This window comes from Pan troglodytes, chromosome 6, assembly GCF_028858775.2.
Source record: "Pan troglodytes isolate AG18354 chromosome 6, NHGRI_mPanTro3-v2.0_pri, whole genome shotgun sequence".
In the NCBI taxonomy this organism is placed as follows: Eukaryota; Metazoa; Chordata; class Mammalia; order Primates; family Hominidae; genus Pan; species Pan troglodytes.
This window is the reverse complement of record NC_072404.2, coordinates 41,542,546-41,560,806: the sequence shown is the minus strand read 5'-3', so window position 1 is coordinate 41,560,806 and position 18,261 is coordinate 41,542,546. Positions and strand designations below refer to the sequence as shown.

At 38.2% G+C, this 18,261-nt stretch overlaps 1 protein-coding gene and 1 pseudogene across 7 annotated transcripts in view; both read left to right on the top strand.

The window, feature by feature from the left end:
* Nucleotides 1-18,261, top strand: part of LOC107975763 (uncharacterized) — a 49,388-nt gene that overhangs the window by 18,318 nt on the left and 12,809 nt on the right. For 4 of the 7 annotated variants that reach the window (XM_063815302.1, XM_063815301.1, XM_063815305.1 and 1 more), the window contains one exon: nucleotides 1,642-1,778. The exons of 1 other annotated variant lie outside the window; for it this stretch is intronic. The gene's annotated coding sequence lies outside the window, so the exon portion shown is untranslated. Of the gene's footprint in view, nucleotides 1-1,641; nucleotides 1,779-8,196; nucleotides 11,449-18,261 lie in introns of those variants that run through there. 2 more of the 7 variants (XM_063815304.1, XM_063815307.1) reach the window with 1 other exon arrangement.
* Nucleotides 14,111-15,791, top strand: LOC129144548 (glycine cleavage system H protein, mitochondrial-like; annotated as a pseudogene).

Genomic DNA, 18,261 nt, shown 5'->3' with positions numbered 1-18,261 from the left:
TGTGAAGGACCTCTTCAAGGAGAACTACAAACCACTGCTCAACGAAATAAAAGAGGACACCAACAAATGGAAGAACATTCCATGCTCATAGACAGGAAAAATCAATATTGTGAAAATGGCTATACTGCCCAAGGTAATTTATAGATTCAATGCCATCCCCATCAAGCTACCAATGACTTTCTTCACAGAATTGGAAAAAACTACTTTAAAGTTCATATGGAATCAAAAAAGAGCCCGCATTGCCAAGTCAATCCTAAGCAAAAAGAACAAAGCTGGAGGCATCGTGCTACCTGACTTCAAACTATACTACAAGGCTACAGTAACCAAAACAGCAAGAGAATCTGCATTTTTAAATATTCTCATTTACTCACTAGAAGTGCCACCTCACTAATTTTTTTTTTTTTTGAGACAGAGTCTCACTGTCACCCGGGCTGGAGTGCAGTAGCGCACTCTGCAACCTCCGCCTCCTGGGTTCAAGCGATTCTCCTCCCTCAGCCTCCCAAGTAGCTGGGACTACAAGTGCGTGCCAGCATGCCTGGCTAATTTTTTGTATTTTTAGTAGAGATGGGGTTTCACCATGTTAGCCAGCATGGTCTCAATCTCCTGACCTTGGGATCCACCCCGCTCTGCCTCCCAAAGTGCTGGGATTACAGGCATGAGTCACTGCCCCAGGCCCTCACCTCACTAATCTTCAACCATTTTTGCTTCCTTGCAGAAGTTTCCAGCAAGCTTTATAACCAAGGCCTTGATACCTACTTTGCAGATATTAAGTGCTTAATAGATGTTTATTGAGGAAATAAATGCTTTCTGTTAGATGATATTTTTGTCACGCAAAAATAATTAGGCATGGAATTTATAAAATAATGTTAAAATAATGGCACTTACTAGGTGTTCCATAAAGATTGGTTCATGAATGATTAAAACCTGTTGCATTCAGGATGGATGTTGGGAGGAAAACTATTTGGGAGAAGCCTGTGTGTACGGAAGTTCTGTGGGAGCAAATGAAATGACAGCACGTGGAAGAATTTTATGAAGCATGAAGGAATATGAGGAACAATAATGATGCTATACCATCCATAACTTAGGCTCAGTGCATTCTAATTTGTTCTGTTGAAAAGGAAACTTGAGTAAGCAGCTTTTCACAGGTTACAGTGTGTCAACAGGAAGAAGAAAAGAAAGGGGTCTCATTTACCACCAGCTATACAAGCCCCATAAGGAGACTGTCTCCTCTCTCCTTTTATGTTTTTTTACTTCTTATTATGAAACATTTCAAACATATACAAAAGAAGAGAGAAGAGTATGATAAACCCTCATATCCACCACACAGCTTCAACAATTATCAATGTTTTATCTATATTGGACTAACCAAAGTAATGCAAAAGAGGGCTTCTCAGTTTACTCTAAAGATTGTTTGAAAAGCATATGTAAATAAATGTTCTAGGACTAGGTCAACATTCTTTGGGAAGATTTAGAGATAACATGTACTCCCAGAGCCTATTTACATGTATTTTTCGACATCTGGCTAACAATTCTTCTTTGAGTTAGATGATTACAACATCCCAAACTCTGCACAATCTCCTGATGAGTGTATATAATAGAGTCACTGTACTTGTCTCTAAAAAAAAATTTATTTATTTTCAGAACTTTAGAAAATTGTGGCTGTGTTCCCATATGGGGTACAAAGGACCAGTGAGTCCCATTTGTTGTGGTTCCTGCATTCAATGACTCCAGATGTGCCACCACCGAGCTAGTCTTATGACAACCTAGAAGGCAAATTGGTGAGAAAGCCTGCATTTCTGTGTCCATTGACTGTTTGTACAAAGAATCTTTGAGTGTGAAAATGTATACTCTTAGGGCAAAACATTGGGGAATGATTAGCAGTTTCAGGATGAATACAAGTAATTTCTTGAGCATTATTATTATTTACTTGGTCCAACCATTCATTTGAATGTATGGTGATGTTTCTTAATTACTGGATTTAACTTCTCTACTTTTCTTTCCTTCTTCATGGTAACTGATTTGTATTTTCTACTTTTAGTGCAAGGTCATCCACAAGGTGCTAAGTTGTACTCTGACAGTGGGAACTAAACTCAACGTTAATTAAACCATTGTTTAAAAACATATCCATCATATCATGCTTGTTGAATGTAGTTTCATGTTACCTGATATATATTTGTTGAAGGAGCAAGGTTGAGTGACCCCCTTCCAGATACTTTTCTAGTGACTCATATTTTAATATCATATTAATGTGTGGCTTTCATCATATTAAAGAAATCTCAGCTACCAACCACAGTATTTTGGGAGATTCAAAATCCATGTTGATAATCTTTCTAACTTTCTGAACTATTGGCTCCTTAACTTGATCTTTGTGACTTTCATCTCATTCTGCCTCAGATCCTCTTTAGTGTAGCCAGACATACCTTAGTTTTCACCATCACCCTCAACTTCTCCACATCTGAGACTGTCAAACGTGAAAAATTTCCTCTGACCACTACCTATCTTTCTATCTCTCCTATAACCTCATACCTTCTGACCCATCCTTCACATCATTAGATCCAGTCCCTTTGCTTTTTCCCCATCCACTAGTCTTCCTGGTTTCACAGGACATCATAAGGCACCTCGTGAGTCCTTGGGACAACTTTTCTCACTTTGCCCTCGCCAGCATTCTAATGACTCATCTCACTGTTCTTCTGTCACACCTGTTCTGCCGATTTCCAGCCCTAGTTAAGGAAACCATCTGTATCTTCTTTACCCATTTCTTGGCAGCTGAACATTTCTGGAGAACATACCATAACCAGGCTGACTGACTGCTCTAAAAGTTGTATTGTACAGTTTGTCTTGGAACTCAACAACACTGGACATTCCTTTTCTCATCTCTCATTCATTCACTCTTAAAATAGTTCTATCTGTTGTTTCACTCCTCTGCAGTCTCATCAGATTTCTACATCTACCTCTAACCTCTTTTGCCACCTAATTTACTAGAAGCTGGAGGTCATCTGATAAGAATAACTTATAAATATCATTTTGTCCAAATTATTACCTATTCACTTATCTTCCTCCGGTGTCTGAAGAAGAATTTTTGTGATTTTGTTCTAAAGCCAGTGTTTTCATCTACCCTTTTTCTCTCTTCCCTTCCCATGTGCTCTTTGACTTTGCTCTATCAATCATCTCTTCTTCGAGTCCTCCCCTTAATAACTGCAAACCGTTTCTCTCCTGCCCTAAGGAGACTCTCCCTGGAGTCTAATTTCCATTCTTTGTATTTCTGTCTCTCTCTTTTTCTTCTTCATCCACAAACTTCATCCATCTTGGTTTCTTCCCCCACTTAATCCTAAGCACCTTCAGCCTCTGCAAAGTTCCAAAGCCAAAATCCTCTTCTTAGACCTTCTGCTGAAATTCTGGTTTCAGCAGAATTTGACAACATGGACCACACTTTTCTCACTAGAACCCTCATCTCCACTGGAATTCATGTTGCATTCTCCTCTCCTCCTCCCTCATGAACTGCTTCTGTGTAGTTTCCTTTCAGGATTCCTCTTCTCCCCCTTTAGAATAGGCCGGTTAAATGTAAGCTTTCTGAAGATTCAGTGTTCAGTCCTCTCTTTTAACTCTCAACAGTCCCTTGGTAATCTCATCCTATCTTATCACTCAATTATTTAATTGCTCTACCTCTCACCTTTGTGAGAATGACTCCTACCTCTGTCCCTTTAGCCCTCATCTGTCTTCCCCTAATCAGACCCTTATTTCTAACTGGATGCTGAACATTCCACACTGATGCATTGCAGACACTTTAAACTCTGATCTAAATTCAACTCATCACTTTTCACTGGTGTGTTTTTGATCTTGGCTAATCAATTCAATGGCATCTCCTTCCACCATTATCTTTCAAATCAATCTTCTCTGTTCACTCCCTTCTTCAGAAACTCATTAACTCCTCTGTGTACTATTGCAAAAGCATGTTAAAAAGTCTCTCTGGTTTCAGTTTGTCTTCCTCGAATTAGCAAAAAAATAGCAAAATAACTGTACCATTCACAGTGATTTCTTCACGTTATAGAAATCTCTTTCTCAGCCGGGCGTGGTGTATCACACCTGTAATCCCAGCACTTTGGGAGGCTGAGGCAGGTGGATCACCTAAGGTCAGGAGTTCTAGACCAGCCTCACCACTATGGTGAAACCCCCATCTCTACTAAAAATTCAAAAATTAGCCAGGTGTGGTGACATGCACCTGTAGTCCCAGCTACTCGGGAGGCTGAGACAGGAGAATTGCTTGAACCCAGGAGGCGGGTTGCAGTGAGCTGAGATCACACCACTGCACTCCAGCCTGGGTGACAGAGCAAGACTCCGTCTAAAAAAAAAAAAAAAAGAAAGAAAGCTCTTTCTCATTCTTTGGATTACTTACTTGTCTTTCTCTGTCACCTCGAATGTCACATTTTTGAACACTGCTGCTAGTGTCATCTTCCTAAGGTTCAGATATGACCAAGTCACACTTCCAGTTCAAAGACTTTTATACCCTACCCCTTTCCTCTGTAGTCAAAGATCTCCATGATTTGGTCGGAATCCATCTCTCTCATCTTATCTCCACTCCATTCTTGCAGCCTGGTCTGTGTGGCAAGTCTCTCAAACAGACCAGGGTCTGAGTTGCCTTTTCTTAGACTATTGCCTCTGTCTGATGGCCTTCCTCCTAGATCAGCTTTTGTAGAGCCCCCAGAAGGCCAGAGTGGGACCCTCAAAAGTTCAGAGCCCATGGTCAGGGACCTCATTCAAATCATTCTCTTTCAAAATGCTGTCTCCATCACCAAAGTCAGAACAAGAGTCACCCTGCATTATCAAATACTTGGTTAATATCTGGAACACAGAACTGAGTACAGTCTGTTTTGGCACCTACGTGTTTCTCTTCTCCGTTAAAGCATACATCTTGGAAGACAGGGACACAGCCTAATTCATTTTTGCATCCGACCCAATGAATATGAAGCGCTCCCATAGTAGATGTCTTATTGTTTATAGAATTATTGAATTCTATATCAAGCTTTGACTTGATTTAATTTATAGAATTAAGGATCAATTTAACTTGTCTTGGGGAGCAAGATTTTTATTTTGTTTTCCTTAATAATTTAGTCTTTATTATAGTATACATTTTCTCCTTATAATGGAACTTCCATAATGGGAATTATTTAGTAGACAAAATTCATGATATTCATCATATCAAAATAAGCCTTTGGCACTATAGCAAATAATAACATGTTAAAAGGAAGACACAGTGCAAGTGAAAGAATATATGCAAATATCAGGGAAGCTTCTGGTTATAATTGAAAGAGATCATGTATGTAAAGTGCTTCTTAATTATCTGGTACAAAGTCAGTGCTCAGTAAATGTTACCCATTATTATTATACAGCAAGTAAAGTAGCTGGAAAAAAATAATTTGCCTATTCCCATGTGGTCTACATAGTTTTGTGTTACAGCTGATATTGACTTTGAACTGCATTCACCTTTTTAGTCAGAGTCAGATATGTCTTTTCATAATTTCAAGAGCAAGTAACAAAGAGTAAGGCATGTGAGAAGTTATCATGATGCAATTAACCATGTGCACTATTGATGAGGACTTGGCTTCCCTCTGTACTACTTGATATTCACTGAAATAAACAATGGTGATAATTGTCACATTCCTAACAAAGACATCTGCTAAACCAGGCAACTCAAGCAAAGCTGTTTGCTACTGACAGCTTGCTTCAAATGTGAATGTTGCCATTAAGAAAAAATAGCATTTCTGTATTTATCACATTACCTAATATGTTGAGTTGGCAGTGTTTCATCTGGATACCAAAAGACCTATGCCTAATCATTAAATTCAGCATTCAAACTTCTATATTTGCATTAAGGGACTATTAAAAGATCTTTAATTTTTTGTCATGTTAATGTAAATGTGATATATCCAAATGATAAAAAAGTCCCACAGTTCAGAATGGTATCAACTAAGGGTAAAAGTCTCCTTTTCCATTCTCTCTACTCCTATTACTCCTCCCTAGAGATTATCTTTTGGATTGCACATTATGTAAAAACCACACAAAATAATAATAAGAATCAACCAACTCCACTTCACTTTGTATATGACCTTGAATTTCAGAAAATTCTAATGCTGCATGATGCCAAAAGACAAATCACACTTGATCTTAGCCAGAAGGCTGAGAAATGATCCAAAAGACAAATCATTACAACTTTTGGTTTGTCAACTAATGTCATAAAAAAATTTACATTTAAAAATAATATTCCAAAGGATCCAGAAGAATGAAAGCTTTACTCTCTATTCCCTCATCTGATGATTGATCACCAAGAAGTATCTGAAGCAGTATAATCCTTAGGCCAGAGTGAGAATGTCCCCTGAGACTGAAACCCAAACATTTGAGGTTTCCACTCTGTCCGTTCTTGGGCCCTGCCCCTCTTCATGGGGTAAAGTGTCTGTGTTGCTAAAGGGATGTACTCACTCAGAGTCTGTATGCCCTCATCAGACCACATTTGGGGTAACCAGGATGGAGGAATTCCTAGCTCACATGGTCCAAGCAACTTCCATGGCTTCTTCCTCACCTCCACCCTCCCAAGGGTAGGTAGCCATGGGGCTGGGGACTAAGCAGGTATGGAACTTTGAAGAGTTTGAGAAATCTAAATTAAAACCTGATCTTTCAGGGTTTTATAAAGGTGTCCAGGCAGGAGGATTTAAGTATTTATTTAACAGTTTATTTTGCTTTGTTTGTAACTTTAAAATATTTAGAGTTTTAAAGTCAACATGAGATGTTGACTTCAATATGTGCTTTTGACTCAGATCCCCCAAATGTTAGGGGGTAGGCCTGATTTGAAGACAATGTTATTGTGAAGCTCATATAATTAAATGTCCTTCCATGAGAGTTGTGTTTCTAACAGCTCTTTGGAATCAAGGTAAAATGAATTTTACTCTTTAAATCACTAGTTTTTTTTAAATGAGAAACTTCCGATTTCAAATTATTCTGTCCCTGTTATATATCTACTGTTAAAATATTCAGGGAAGGAATATCGCAGTAGAGGTAGGACAGAGATTGATTTCGTTAATCTTTTTTGAAAATACCAATTTTCATAGCTTGCTTTTCATTTGGAACAATTTCTTATGGATCTGCCATTCTGTACTTACTCCCCTGTTTTTTCTCTCCATAAATTATCTCTCTTTCATTGATAATAAGAGTTTTTCAGAACAGAAAATTTTATTTATGCCAGCCCTCACTTGACATAAAAAGAAACAGGATACCGTGGAAGGGTGGCATGATCTTTTAGGCATTTGGGAGTTTTGGTTGTAGGAGATTAGTTCACACAGGTTTGCCAGGCTCAAATCATTTTACACTTAAAAAAAAAAATACATAGAGATACAAGAGTGGAAGATGCAGCATTTGAGGAAAAGGGTTGCTTCTCAACTATGATCTCATTTTACCCAGGGTCCATCTCACTGCTTATTTATACAGTCATATAGTCAGGAGGCAACAAAATTAGTTAAATAGGTATTGCATTTACATGGTTAGTGTGTGTGTGTTTGTGTGTGTGTGTGTGTATCTTCTCACCCTGTGTTCCATCCACTTTGTTTCATCACTCCACCTCAACAGATGGCCACTGATATTAGATGCTTGTGTGTGCATGCAGGGTTTCTTTTTTTTTCTTTTACTTTTTCTTTCTTTTTTTTTAATTTTTTTTTTTTTTTTTTTGAGACGGAGTCTTGCTGTGTCACCCAGGCTGGAGTCTAGTGGCACCATCTCCGCTCACTGCAACCTCCACCTCCCGGGTTCAAACAATTCTCCTGTCTCAGCCTCCCAGGTAGCTGGGATTACAGGTACCCGCCACCACGCCCAGCTAATTTTTGTATTTTTAGTAGAGACGGAGTTCCACCAGGTTGGCCAGGCTGGTCTAGAATTCCTAACTTCAGATGATCCACCCACCTTGGCCTCCCAAAGTGTTGGGATTACAGGCGTGAGCCACCGCGCCCGACCTCAGGGTTTCTTTAGACAAATAAAAGTCCTTACATAACTCTTTTTTTCAGTTAACAACATTGAAGATTTTTTGTTGTTGTTACTTCAGAGAGAGCCTCTTTTTTCTTTCTTGAGTGTTGTATAGAACTGTTCTATTATATGGCTACCCTGTAATTTACATATTTTTATTAATAACCTTCTTTTTTTTTTTTTTTTTGACAGAGTCTTGCTCTTTCCCCCAGGCTGGAGTGTAGCGGTGTGACCTCGGCTCACTGCAACCTCTGCCTCCCGGGTTCAAGTGATTCTCCTGTCTCAGCGTCCCGAGTAGCGGGGACTACAGGCGCCTGCCACTACGACCAGCTAATTTTTGTATTTTTAGTAGAGATGGGGTTTCACCATATTGGTCAGGCTGGTCTCAAACCCCCGAACTCAGGTGATCCACCCTCCTCGGCCTCCCAAAGTGTTGGGATTACAGGTGTGAGCCACCATGCCCGGCCTAATAACCTTCATTTTTAAGAACAGTTTTATATTTGCAAAAATATTGTGAAGATAGTACAGAGAATTCCCATACACCAGGCACGCAGATTCCCCTATTATTAACATCTTACTTTAGTATGGTATACTTGTTACAATTATTGAGCCGATACTGATTTATTATTACTACCTAAAGTCTATACTTTATTCTGATATCCTTAGTTTTATCTTTTCCTGTTTCATGATATTATACTACATTTAGTCATCATGTCTCAGATTCTTCTTGGCTGTGTAAGTTTCTTGTTTTTGATGACCTTGACAGTTTTGAGGAGTACTGGTCAGGTATTTTGTAAAGTGTCTCTCAATTGAGATTTATACAATTTATTTTATTTATTTATGTTTGTTTTTGTTTTTGTTTGAGACAGATTCTTGTTCTATTGCCCAGGGTGGAGTGCAGTGGCACGATCTCATCTGATTGCAACCTCTTCCTCCCGGGTTCAAGCAATTCTTGTGCCTCAGCCTGGGACTACAGGCATGCACCATCATGCCCAGCTAATTTTTGCATTTTTTTGTAGAGACGGGGTTTCGCCATGTTGGCCAGGCAGGTCTCGAACTCCTGACCTCAGGTGATCCACCTGCCTCAGCCTCCTAAAGTGCTGGGATTACAGGCGTGAGCCACTGAGCCCTGCCTAGTTAATTTTAGTACAAATATATTTTGTACAAAAAAAGCCCTTTTGATGAATGTTTGGTTTTTTCCCCCAATCCTTTGCTATTACAAACAGTGAGGCAATGAATAACAGTGTATATCTGTAATTTCACGTGTTGCAGGTGTAAAGGATAAATTCCCAGAAGTGACGTTGGCAGGTTAAGGTGTAAATGCATTTGTAATTTTGATATTATTGCCAAATTACCTTCCATAAGAATTGTGCCAGTTTATGCTACTTGCATAAGAGTGCCTGTTTCCTGACAGCTTTGCCAATAGGGCATGTTGTAAAACTTTTAGATTTTCACCTGTCTGATAGAAGAAAACTAGTTATCTGTGTGGTTTTACAATTTTGATAACATTTCTCTGATTATGAATGAAGATGAAGTATTTTATATTTATTAACACTTATTATAAATAGACTCTTTTCCATTCTATTCATATATATATGAAAGCTATTGCTTTCTGAATAATAATTTCACAATATGGAGATGATTTCAGCTCAATATTTTAGTGATGCTTGCTATGTGCCTCTATATTAGGGCTTGTATTTATATATTGAATCCTGTTCTCAAATGCAATAGTTACTAACAGGCTAGTTTCCAAGAAACTGTTATTAGCCATCTTAAGAGATATCTGAGGAAGGTTGCAGCTCTGGTTTCTAGTAAAAATGTTGTTCTGTGATGTGTTTCCTTTACTATCTTGTACCTTTCTTACTCATGTCAGCTAGGACCTGTATTGTTCCATTATTTTTTTCTGTGGAGAGCAGAGATCATCACCCAGGTATAGAAAAGTGACCTTAGCACGACCCCACTTTATCAGCAAGCTGCAAAAATGCTGCAGTCACATCTACGAAGGAGGTGCCCATCCTGGGCGAAGCATTTATTCTCCCAAAGGGAGAATGATATTATATTATAATTGCCCTAGGAAACAAATTAATTCTGAAGTCTTTTGAAGGAAAGGATCAATATGTACCTTTCATCTTCATGTAGAACCCTTATGTGTATTTGGGAAGATCTTATGAATGATCTCAAGAGTAAGCGTCTCAAATGCAGGCAATGACAAAATCATGGCTTCACGGATAGAAGAAAATTGGACAGTTCTCTCTTTTCCTCTAATTTGCTTAATTTAATAAATCAACAATTTATTATGGGCCTTTCATCTTTTTAGATAGTGGTATGAGCTCTGGAGATATAAACATGCTATGACACTCTCTCTGATGCCCAATATAATTATAATTTAAGTGAAGGAGACAGACTTGGGAAAAGATAATTATGAATTTATGAATTTATGTTTTAAGTGCTATTAAAGAGAAATGCACAAAGAGTGTTACAGAGACAAATAATTATCTAGGGGATTGGTGGTAGGAATAGAGAGGTAAATAAGAGGAAGTAGGATATTACAGACAAGATGATATTTAAGGAGGAGTGAAGAAGATTGAGAGAGACTGAATTGTCTAATATTATATGAACCCTGACTCAACTGGTCCCTTTAGAAGAAGGCCATCTTTCCTAAAGAATGGGACATTACCCTGGTCATTTGTATGATGATTTTAGGTGGCATACTGATATGACTTCAAATAAAATTGGTTTGCTCAGAAAATTATTCTCTTTAAATCCATCTGATTAAATCAAATAGAAAGTCTGTTTGGAACTGGTATCCTCTTTTGATATCTTCTAACACTTACATTACTTTTTAAATATAGAGATACTGGGCTCAGGTCCAGAGCCTTCAGGAAGCAATAGCATTTAATAATTTTATATTATTTTCATCATATTTACTTAGAAGATAACTTTCTATTTCTGGCAAATGGTGCTGGTTTGCTACTTATAGTTGTGATATAAAGTTATTTATTCACTTATTCACTCAACAAATATTTGTTGAGTACCTTCTGTGTGCCAGGTGCTGTTCAATGAACTTGTGAATAAAATATTAGTGGATAAAACAAAAACTCCTGTCCTGAGGACCCTATAACATAGCTTATTATTTTGCTTGATTATTGTTTTTTAAGTTTAAAAATGGGTTTAATTTTAAGTTAGTAAATAAATAATGATACATATCATAGCAGTACAGGATACAGGTCAGAGATAGTATAGAGGAGAAATGAAGATGAATGCTACATCAAATTGCCTAAGGTTGAATCCTAGTTCTACCAGCTATTAGTTCTGTGACCTTGAATAAGTTGCTTACTTTTTTGCGCCTCATTTTCCTCCCTTGTCAAATATTGTGACAATTCACTACACGTTGATTGTTGTTGTTGATATTACTATTATTACATAGATTGTCAAAATCCTGAAATTTATATTCAAATGACTGAATTTGGGGAAATATTGGACTAGATTGTTTAAACAATTTTTTAAAACAATGCAGGGTCTGGGCTTACTTTCCTTCTTAGCATTTTATTTTGATATAATTTTAGACTTACAGAAAAGTTACAAAAATAGTACTAAGAATTCCCATGTATGCTTCACCCAGCTTCCCCTAATGTTTACATTTTATGTAACCATATTACAATTGTCAAAACTAATAAATTAACATTGGTATAATACTATTATTAGTTAAACTACAGACTTTATTTGTATTGCCCTGGTTTTCCCAATATCATTTTTCTTTTCTAGGATCCAATTTGGGATCCCACATTGCATTTATTTGCTTATTTTTGGTTTTTCTTTTTTTTAATTAATTAATTTATTTATTTATTTATTTGAGATGGAGTCTCACTCTGTCGCACAGGCTGGAGTGCAGTTGTGTGATCTTGGCTCACTGCAACCTGTACCTCCTGGGTTCAAGCGATTCTCCTGCCTCCACCTCCCAAGTCGCTCGGATTACAGGCCCATGCCACCACGCCTGGCCAATTTTTGTATTTTTAGTAGAGATGGGGTTTCGCCATGTTAGCCAGGCTGGTCTCGAACCCCTGACCTCAAGTTATCCTCCTGCCTTGGCCTCCCAAAGTGCTGGGATTACAGGCATGAGCCACTGCACCCGGCCCCACATTGCATTTAGTTGTTATGTCCTTTTAGTTGCCAACTATGTAGACTTTATGTAGACTTGGTGTCTCCTTGACATTCATGACCTTCACATTTTTGAAGAGTACTGGTCAGGTTTTTGTAGAATGTTCTTCAGTTTTTCTGTGTCTGATGTTTTCTCATGATTAAATCAAGTTTATGCATTTTTTGACCAGCATACACAGCAATGATGGGCCCTTCTCACAACATCATGATCGGGGGTTCATGATACTGATATGTCTTATTACAGTAATGCTAGTCTCCATCACTTGATTAAGGTGCTATTTGCCAGGTTTCTCCACTACAAAGTTACTATTTTTACCTTTATTATTAATAAATATCTTGGGGAAGATATGTTGAAATTGAAAATATCCTGTTTCTATTCCACTGATTTTAAGCATTCATTAATGGATCTTGCCTGCAGCAAATATTAGTGTGGTGTTCTGTTTTTAATTTTCTATTTCCCTCATTTTTTCCATATTTATTAATTGGAATTTTATGTAGGCTGTCTCTTTTGTTCCATTAGTTTTTAAAAATTCAATTATTTGTTAATATCAATATGAATTCATAAATATTTATTATGTGGATTATAATCCAATGCTATTGTTACTTACTTTTTGCTCAAATTGCTTCAGCTTTGGCCACTGGGAGCTCTTTCTAGTTGGCCCCTATGTCTTCCTGACATGCCCCCATTATTTTTTTTAGCACTCCTTACTTTTTTGGCACCACATGATGCCTCAGACTCACCTTGTGTTTTCCCTGCCCCAGCCTCCACAATCACTTCTCCAAAGAAGGTCTTAAATAAAGTAAAATTTTACAACTTAAAAATTAAACAGGGCTGGGCATGGTGGCTCACACCTGTAATTCCAGCATTTTGGGAGGCTGAGGCTGGAGGATCACTTGAGGCCAGGAGTTCAAGATCAGCCTAGCCATTATGGTGAAACCCCATTTCTACTAAAAATACAAAAATTAGGCCGGGCACAGTGGCTCACGCCTGTAATCCCAGCACTTTGGGAGCCTGAGGTGGGTGGATCACCTGAAGTCAGGAGTTCAAGACCAACCTGGCCAACATGGTAAAACCTTGTCTTTATTAAAAATACAAAACTTAGCAGGGCATGGTGGTGTGATGTAAACCCAGCTACTTAGGAGGCTAAGGCAGGAGAATCGCTTAAACTTGAGAGGCAGAGGTTGGAGTGAACAGAGACTGTGCCACTGTACTCCAGCCTGGGCAACAGAGCGAGACTCCATCTCAAAAAACAAATAATAATAATAAATAAAAATAAAAATACAAAAATTAGCTGGTAGTCTAATTAGCTGTAATCCCAGCTACTCAGGAGGCTGAGGCAGGAGAATTGCTTGAACCTGGGAGGTGGAGGTTGCAGTAAGCCAAGATTGTGCCACCGCACTCCAGCCTGGGTGACACAGCAAGACTCTATCTCAAAGAAAAAAAAAAAAGAAAAAAAGAAAAAAATTAACCAGAAAAAAAATTAAGAATATGAAATTTAAATGTAAAACACTTTAGTTAAAAATTGGTTTAAAAACCAACACAAGGTTTAACATAGATGAAAGTGGCATATTTTTTTTCTTAGAATTTGACTGCCACTTGAATTATAGTTTTCCTCACAGTGCTAGGTTAACAGAATTAATCAGATGATCAAAACATTATATCATAGGGCAGCGGAGGGATGTTATATTTTGGGTGAATAATAATGTAATTCGCAGCATAAGAATTAAGGGCAGTCAATCTAGAGTCAGGATGGCTGGGCTCAAATCCTAATTCCATTACTTACTAGCTGTGTGACACCAAGCAAGTTACTTGACTTCTCCCAACCTCAATTTTCTAATGGGTAAAAATGAGGTTAATGACAGTACTTAAAAAGTTTAGGATGGGCGCGGTGGCTCACGCCTTTAATCTCAGCACTTTGGGAGGCCGAGGCGGGTGGATCACCTGAGGTCAGGAGTTCGAGACCACCCTGACCAATATGGTGAAATCCCATCTCTACTAAAAATACAAAAATTAGCTGGGTTCGGTGGCGCGCCCCTGTAATACCAGCTACTCGGGAGGCTGAGGCAGGAGAATCGCTTGAACCAGGAGCCGGAGGTCACAGTGAGCCGAGATCATGCTATTGCACAGCCTGGGCACCAAGAGCGAAACTCCTGCGAACATGGCGCTGCAAGCAGCGTGGAGCATGCAGGCCATGCTCTGCAGCCTGCACGCGCTCTGGGCACCCGCCGTGCCCTGCCTGCCAAGGCCCTGGCAGCTGGGGGCGGGCGCCGTCTGGACGCTGCTCACAGGACCCATTCTGCTCTGGGTGCGTAAATTCACAGAGAAGCATGAATGGATAACAACAGAAAATGGTACTGGAACAGTGGGAATCAATAATTTTGCAAACGAAGCTTTGGGAGATGTTGTTTACTGTAGTCTGTCTGAAGTTGGGACAAAATTGAACAAACGAGTTTTGTGCTTTGGAAAGTGTGAAAGCTGCTAGTGAAATCTATTCTCTTTAATCAGGAGAAGTAACTGAAATTAATGAAGCTCTTGCAGAAAATCCAGGACTTGTCAACAAATCTTGTTGTGAAGATGGTTGGCTGATAAAGATGACACTGAGTAACTCTTCAGAACTGGATTAACTTATGAGTGAAGAAGTGTATGAGAAATACATAAAATCTATTGAGGAGCGATAATGGAACCCCTAAATAAACTAGTATGAAATTATGCAACCCAGCAGAATTGTCTTAAATTAGCGGTGATTAGAAGACTTAGAATAGCAACTTTTAGCATTACCGATGGGGAAAAAAAAACTACTGTTAACACTAATGAAAGAAAATGCCCTTTATCTTTCAAATGATTATAGACAAACATAATATTCTTCTATTTTATAATACTCTATGATTTTTAGACTAGGCTCTAGTATTCAGAATTCATTAAATTATCCATGGTAAAAACTAGTTATAAAAATTGCATAATGTTTGCAGATGACATGATTGTATATTTAGAAAACCCCATCATCTCAGTCCAAAATGTCCTTAAGCTGATAAGCAACTTCAGCAAAGTCTCAGGATACAAAATCAATGTGCAAAAATCACAAGCATTCCTATACACCAATAATAGACAAGCAGCCAAATCATGAGTGAACGCCCATTCACAATTGCTACAAAGAGATTAAAATATCTAAGAATACAACTTACAAAGGGAAGAACCTCTTCAAGGAGAACTACAAACCACTACTCAAGGAAATCAGAGAGGACACAAACAAATGGAAAAGTATTCCATGCTCATGGATAGGAAGAATCAATGTCATGAAAATGGTCATACTGCCCAAAGTAATTTATAGGTTCAATGCTATCCCCATCAAGCTACCATTGACTTTCTTCACAGAATTAGAAAAAAACTACTTTAAAGTTCATATGGGACCAAAAAAGAGCCTGTATAGCCAAGACAATCCTAAGCAAAAGAACAAAGCTGGAGGCATCATGCTACCTGACTTCAAACTATACTACAATGCTACAGTAACCAAAACAGCATGGTACTAGTACCAAACCAGATATATAGACCAATGGAACAGAACAGAGGCCTCAGAAATAACACTACACATCTACTACCATCTGATCTTTGACAAGCCTGACAAAAACAAGAAATGGGGAAGGGATTCCCTATTTAATAAATGGTGCTGGGAAAACTGGCTAACCATATGCAGAAAACTGAAACTGGACCCTTCCTCACACCTTATACAAAATTTAACTCAAGATGGGTTAAAGATTTAAACGTAAGACCTAAAACCATAAAAACCCTAGAAAAAACTTAGGCAATACCATTCAGGACACAGGCATGGGCAAAGACTTTATGACTAAAACACCAAAAGCAATGGCAAGAGAGCCAAAATTGACAAATGGGATCTAATTAAACTAAAGAGTTTCTGCACAGCAAAAGAAACTATCATCAGAGTGAACAGGCAACCTACAGAATGGGAAAAAATATTTGCAATCTATCCATCTGACAAAGAGCTAATATCCAGAATCTACAAGGAACTTAAACAAATTTACAAGAAAAAACAACCCCGTCAAAAAGTGGACACAGGATATGAACAGACACTTCTCAAAAGAAGACATGCGGCCAACAAACGTGAAAAAAAGCTCATCATCACTGGTTATTAAAGAAATGCAAATCAAAACCGCAGTGAGATACCATCTCACACCAATTAGAATGGCAATCATTAAAAAGTCAGGAAACAACAGGTGCTGGAGAGGATGTGGAGAAATAGGAATGCTTTCACACTGTTGGTGAGAGTGTAAATTAGTTAAACAATTGTGGAAGGCAATGGATTCCTCAAGGATGTAGAACCAGAAATACCATTTGACCCAGCAATCCCATTACTGATTATATACCCAAAGGCTTATAAATCATTCTACTGTAAAGACACATGCACACGTATGTTTATTGCAGCACTGTTCACAATAGCAAAGACTTGGAACCAACCCAAATGCCCATCAATGATAGACTGGATAAAGAAAATGTGGCACATATACACCATGGAATGCTATGCAGCCATAAAAAAGGATGAGTTCATGTCCTTTGCAGTAACATGGATGAAGCTGGAAACCACATTCTCAGCAAACTAACACAACAGAAAACCAAACACCACATGTTCTCACTCGTAAGTGGGACTTTAAAAATGAGAACACATGGACACAGGGAGGGGAACATCACACAACAGGGTCTGTCGTGCCATGGGGGGCTAGGGGATGGATAGCATTAGGAGAAATACCTAATGTAGATGACGGGTTGATGGGTGCAGCAAACCACCATGGTACGTGTATACCTATGTAACAAACCTGCAAGTTCTGCACATGTATCCCAGAACTTAAAGTATATAAAAAATTACATAATTCAACGATAACGTTATTCTTAAGCCTTCTATAATGTTGTAACTTGCGTATATCTATACATGGATTTGGGTTGAAATACTTAATGATCTTTCCATTGGAAATAACTGGGAGCAAAGAAGTTTTTGTTGCTTGTACAGTGTCAGGTGAAGAACAACACTATCTTAATTTTGCAATATACTGCATTTGCTGGTGCTATTTTTACACTGTGAAGCAACAACTTTGCAGCAAAATAATAAAATACTTTTTTGTTAAAAAAATAGCAAAACTCCATCTCAAAAAAAAAAGTTTAGAAGAGTTTCTGGCACATAATTGTATAAAATATGACCACCAATTTACAGTGCTCTTTACATCTTACGAAGGACTTTCAATTATATTAGCTCATTTTTATCACACAATAGCACTTGGTGTATTTATTACTATTTCAAACTTATAAAGAAGCTGAGGCTCAGAAAGGTTAAGTGACTTTCTGAGATCTTATAGCTTAAAAGTGGGAAAGGGAAGGCTCAAACACCAATCGTCTGGCTGCAAACTCTGGGTAGGAATGTAAGTACCAACTGTGGAGTAGAATATTAAACAATTAAAAAACTAATGTGACAAAATTTCAGGTTAACAAATTACCTAACAATTCATATAATAGTATCAGAACTTCAATGCAGGTCTTTAACTGACCTTCCTTTCTTAATCTGGTCTATGACATTAGCTTCAAAGAATGTCAAAAACACCTGGCTATATTTATGCAAATTTGTATACATGTGCTTTTTTTCCAGAAAAAGTGTTCATATGTTTCATCATGTTTTCTAAGGGGTTTATAAGCCCCAAGAAGTTAAGAACTTGGCTGGAATTCCTAATTCTCTGACAAGCTGCTTCCTTAGAGTGGTTATTATTTGGATGTTTATATTACTTTTAACGGTAGAAACTGCAATTACCTTTATACCAACTTAATATTTGAAGTGACAAATAGGGGACAATTCTCTTCTCGATGGGGAAATGGCTAAATTTTTAAAAATCTCTTTTTAAACTTTTTTTTGTTTTTTTGAGACGGAGCCTCACTCTGTTGCCCAGGCTGGAGTGCAATGGCGCAATCTTGGCTCACTGCAACCTCCACCTCCTGAGTTCAAGTGATTCTCCTGCCTCAGCTTCCTGAGTAGCTGGGACTACAGGCACCCACCACCGCACCCAGCTAATTTTTTGTATTTTAGTAGAGACAGGGTTTCACCA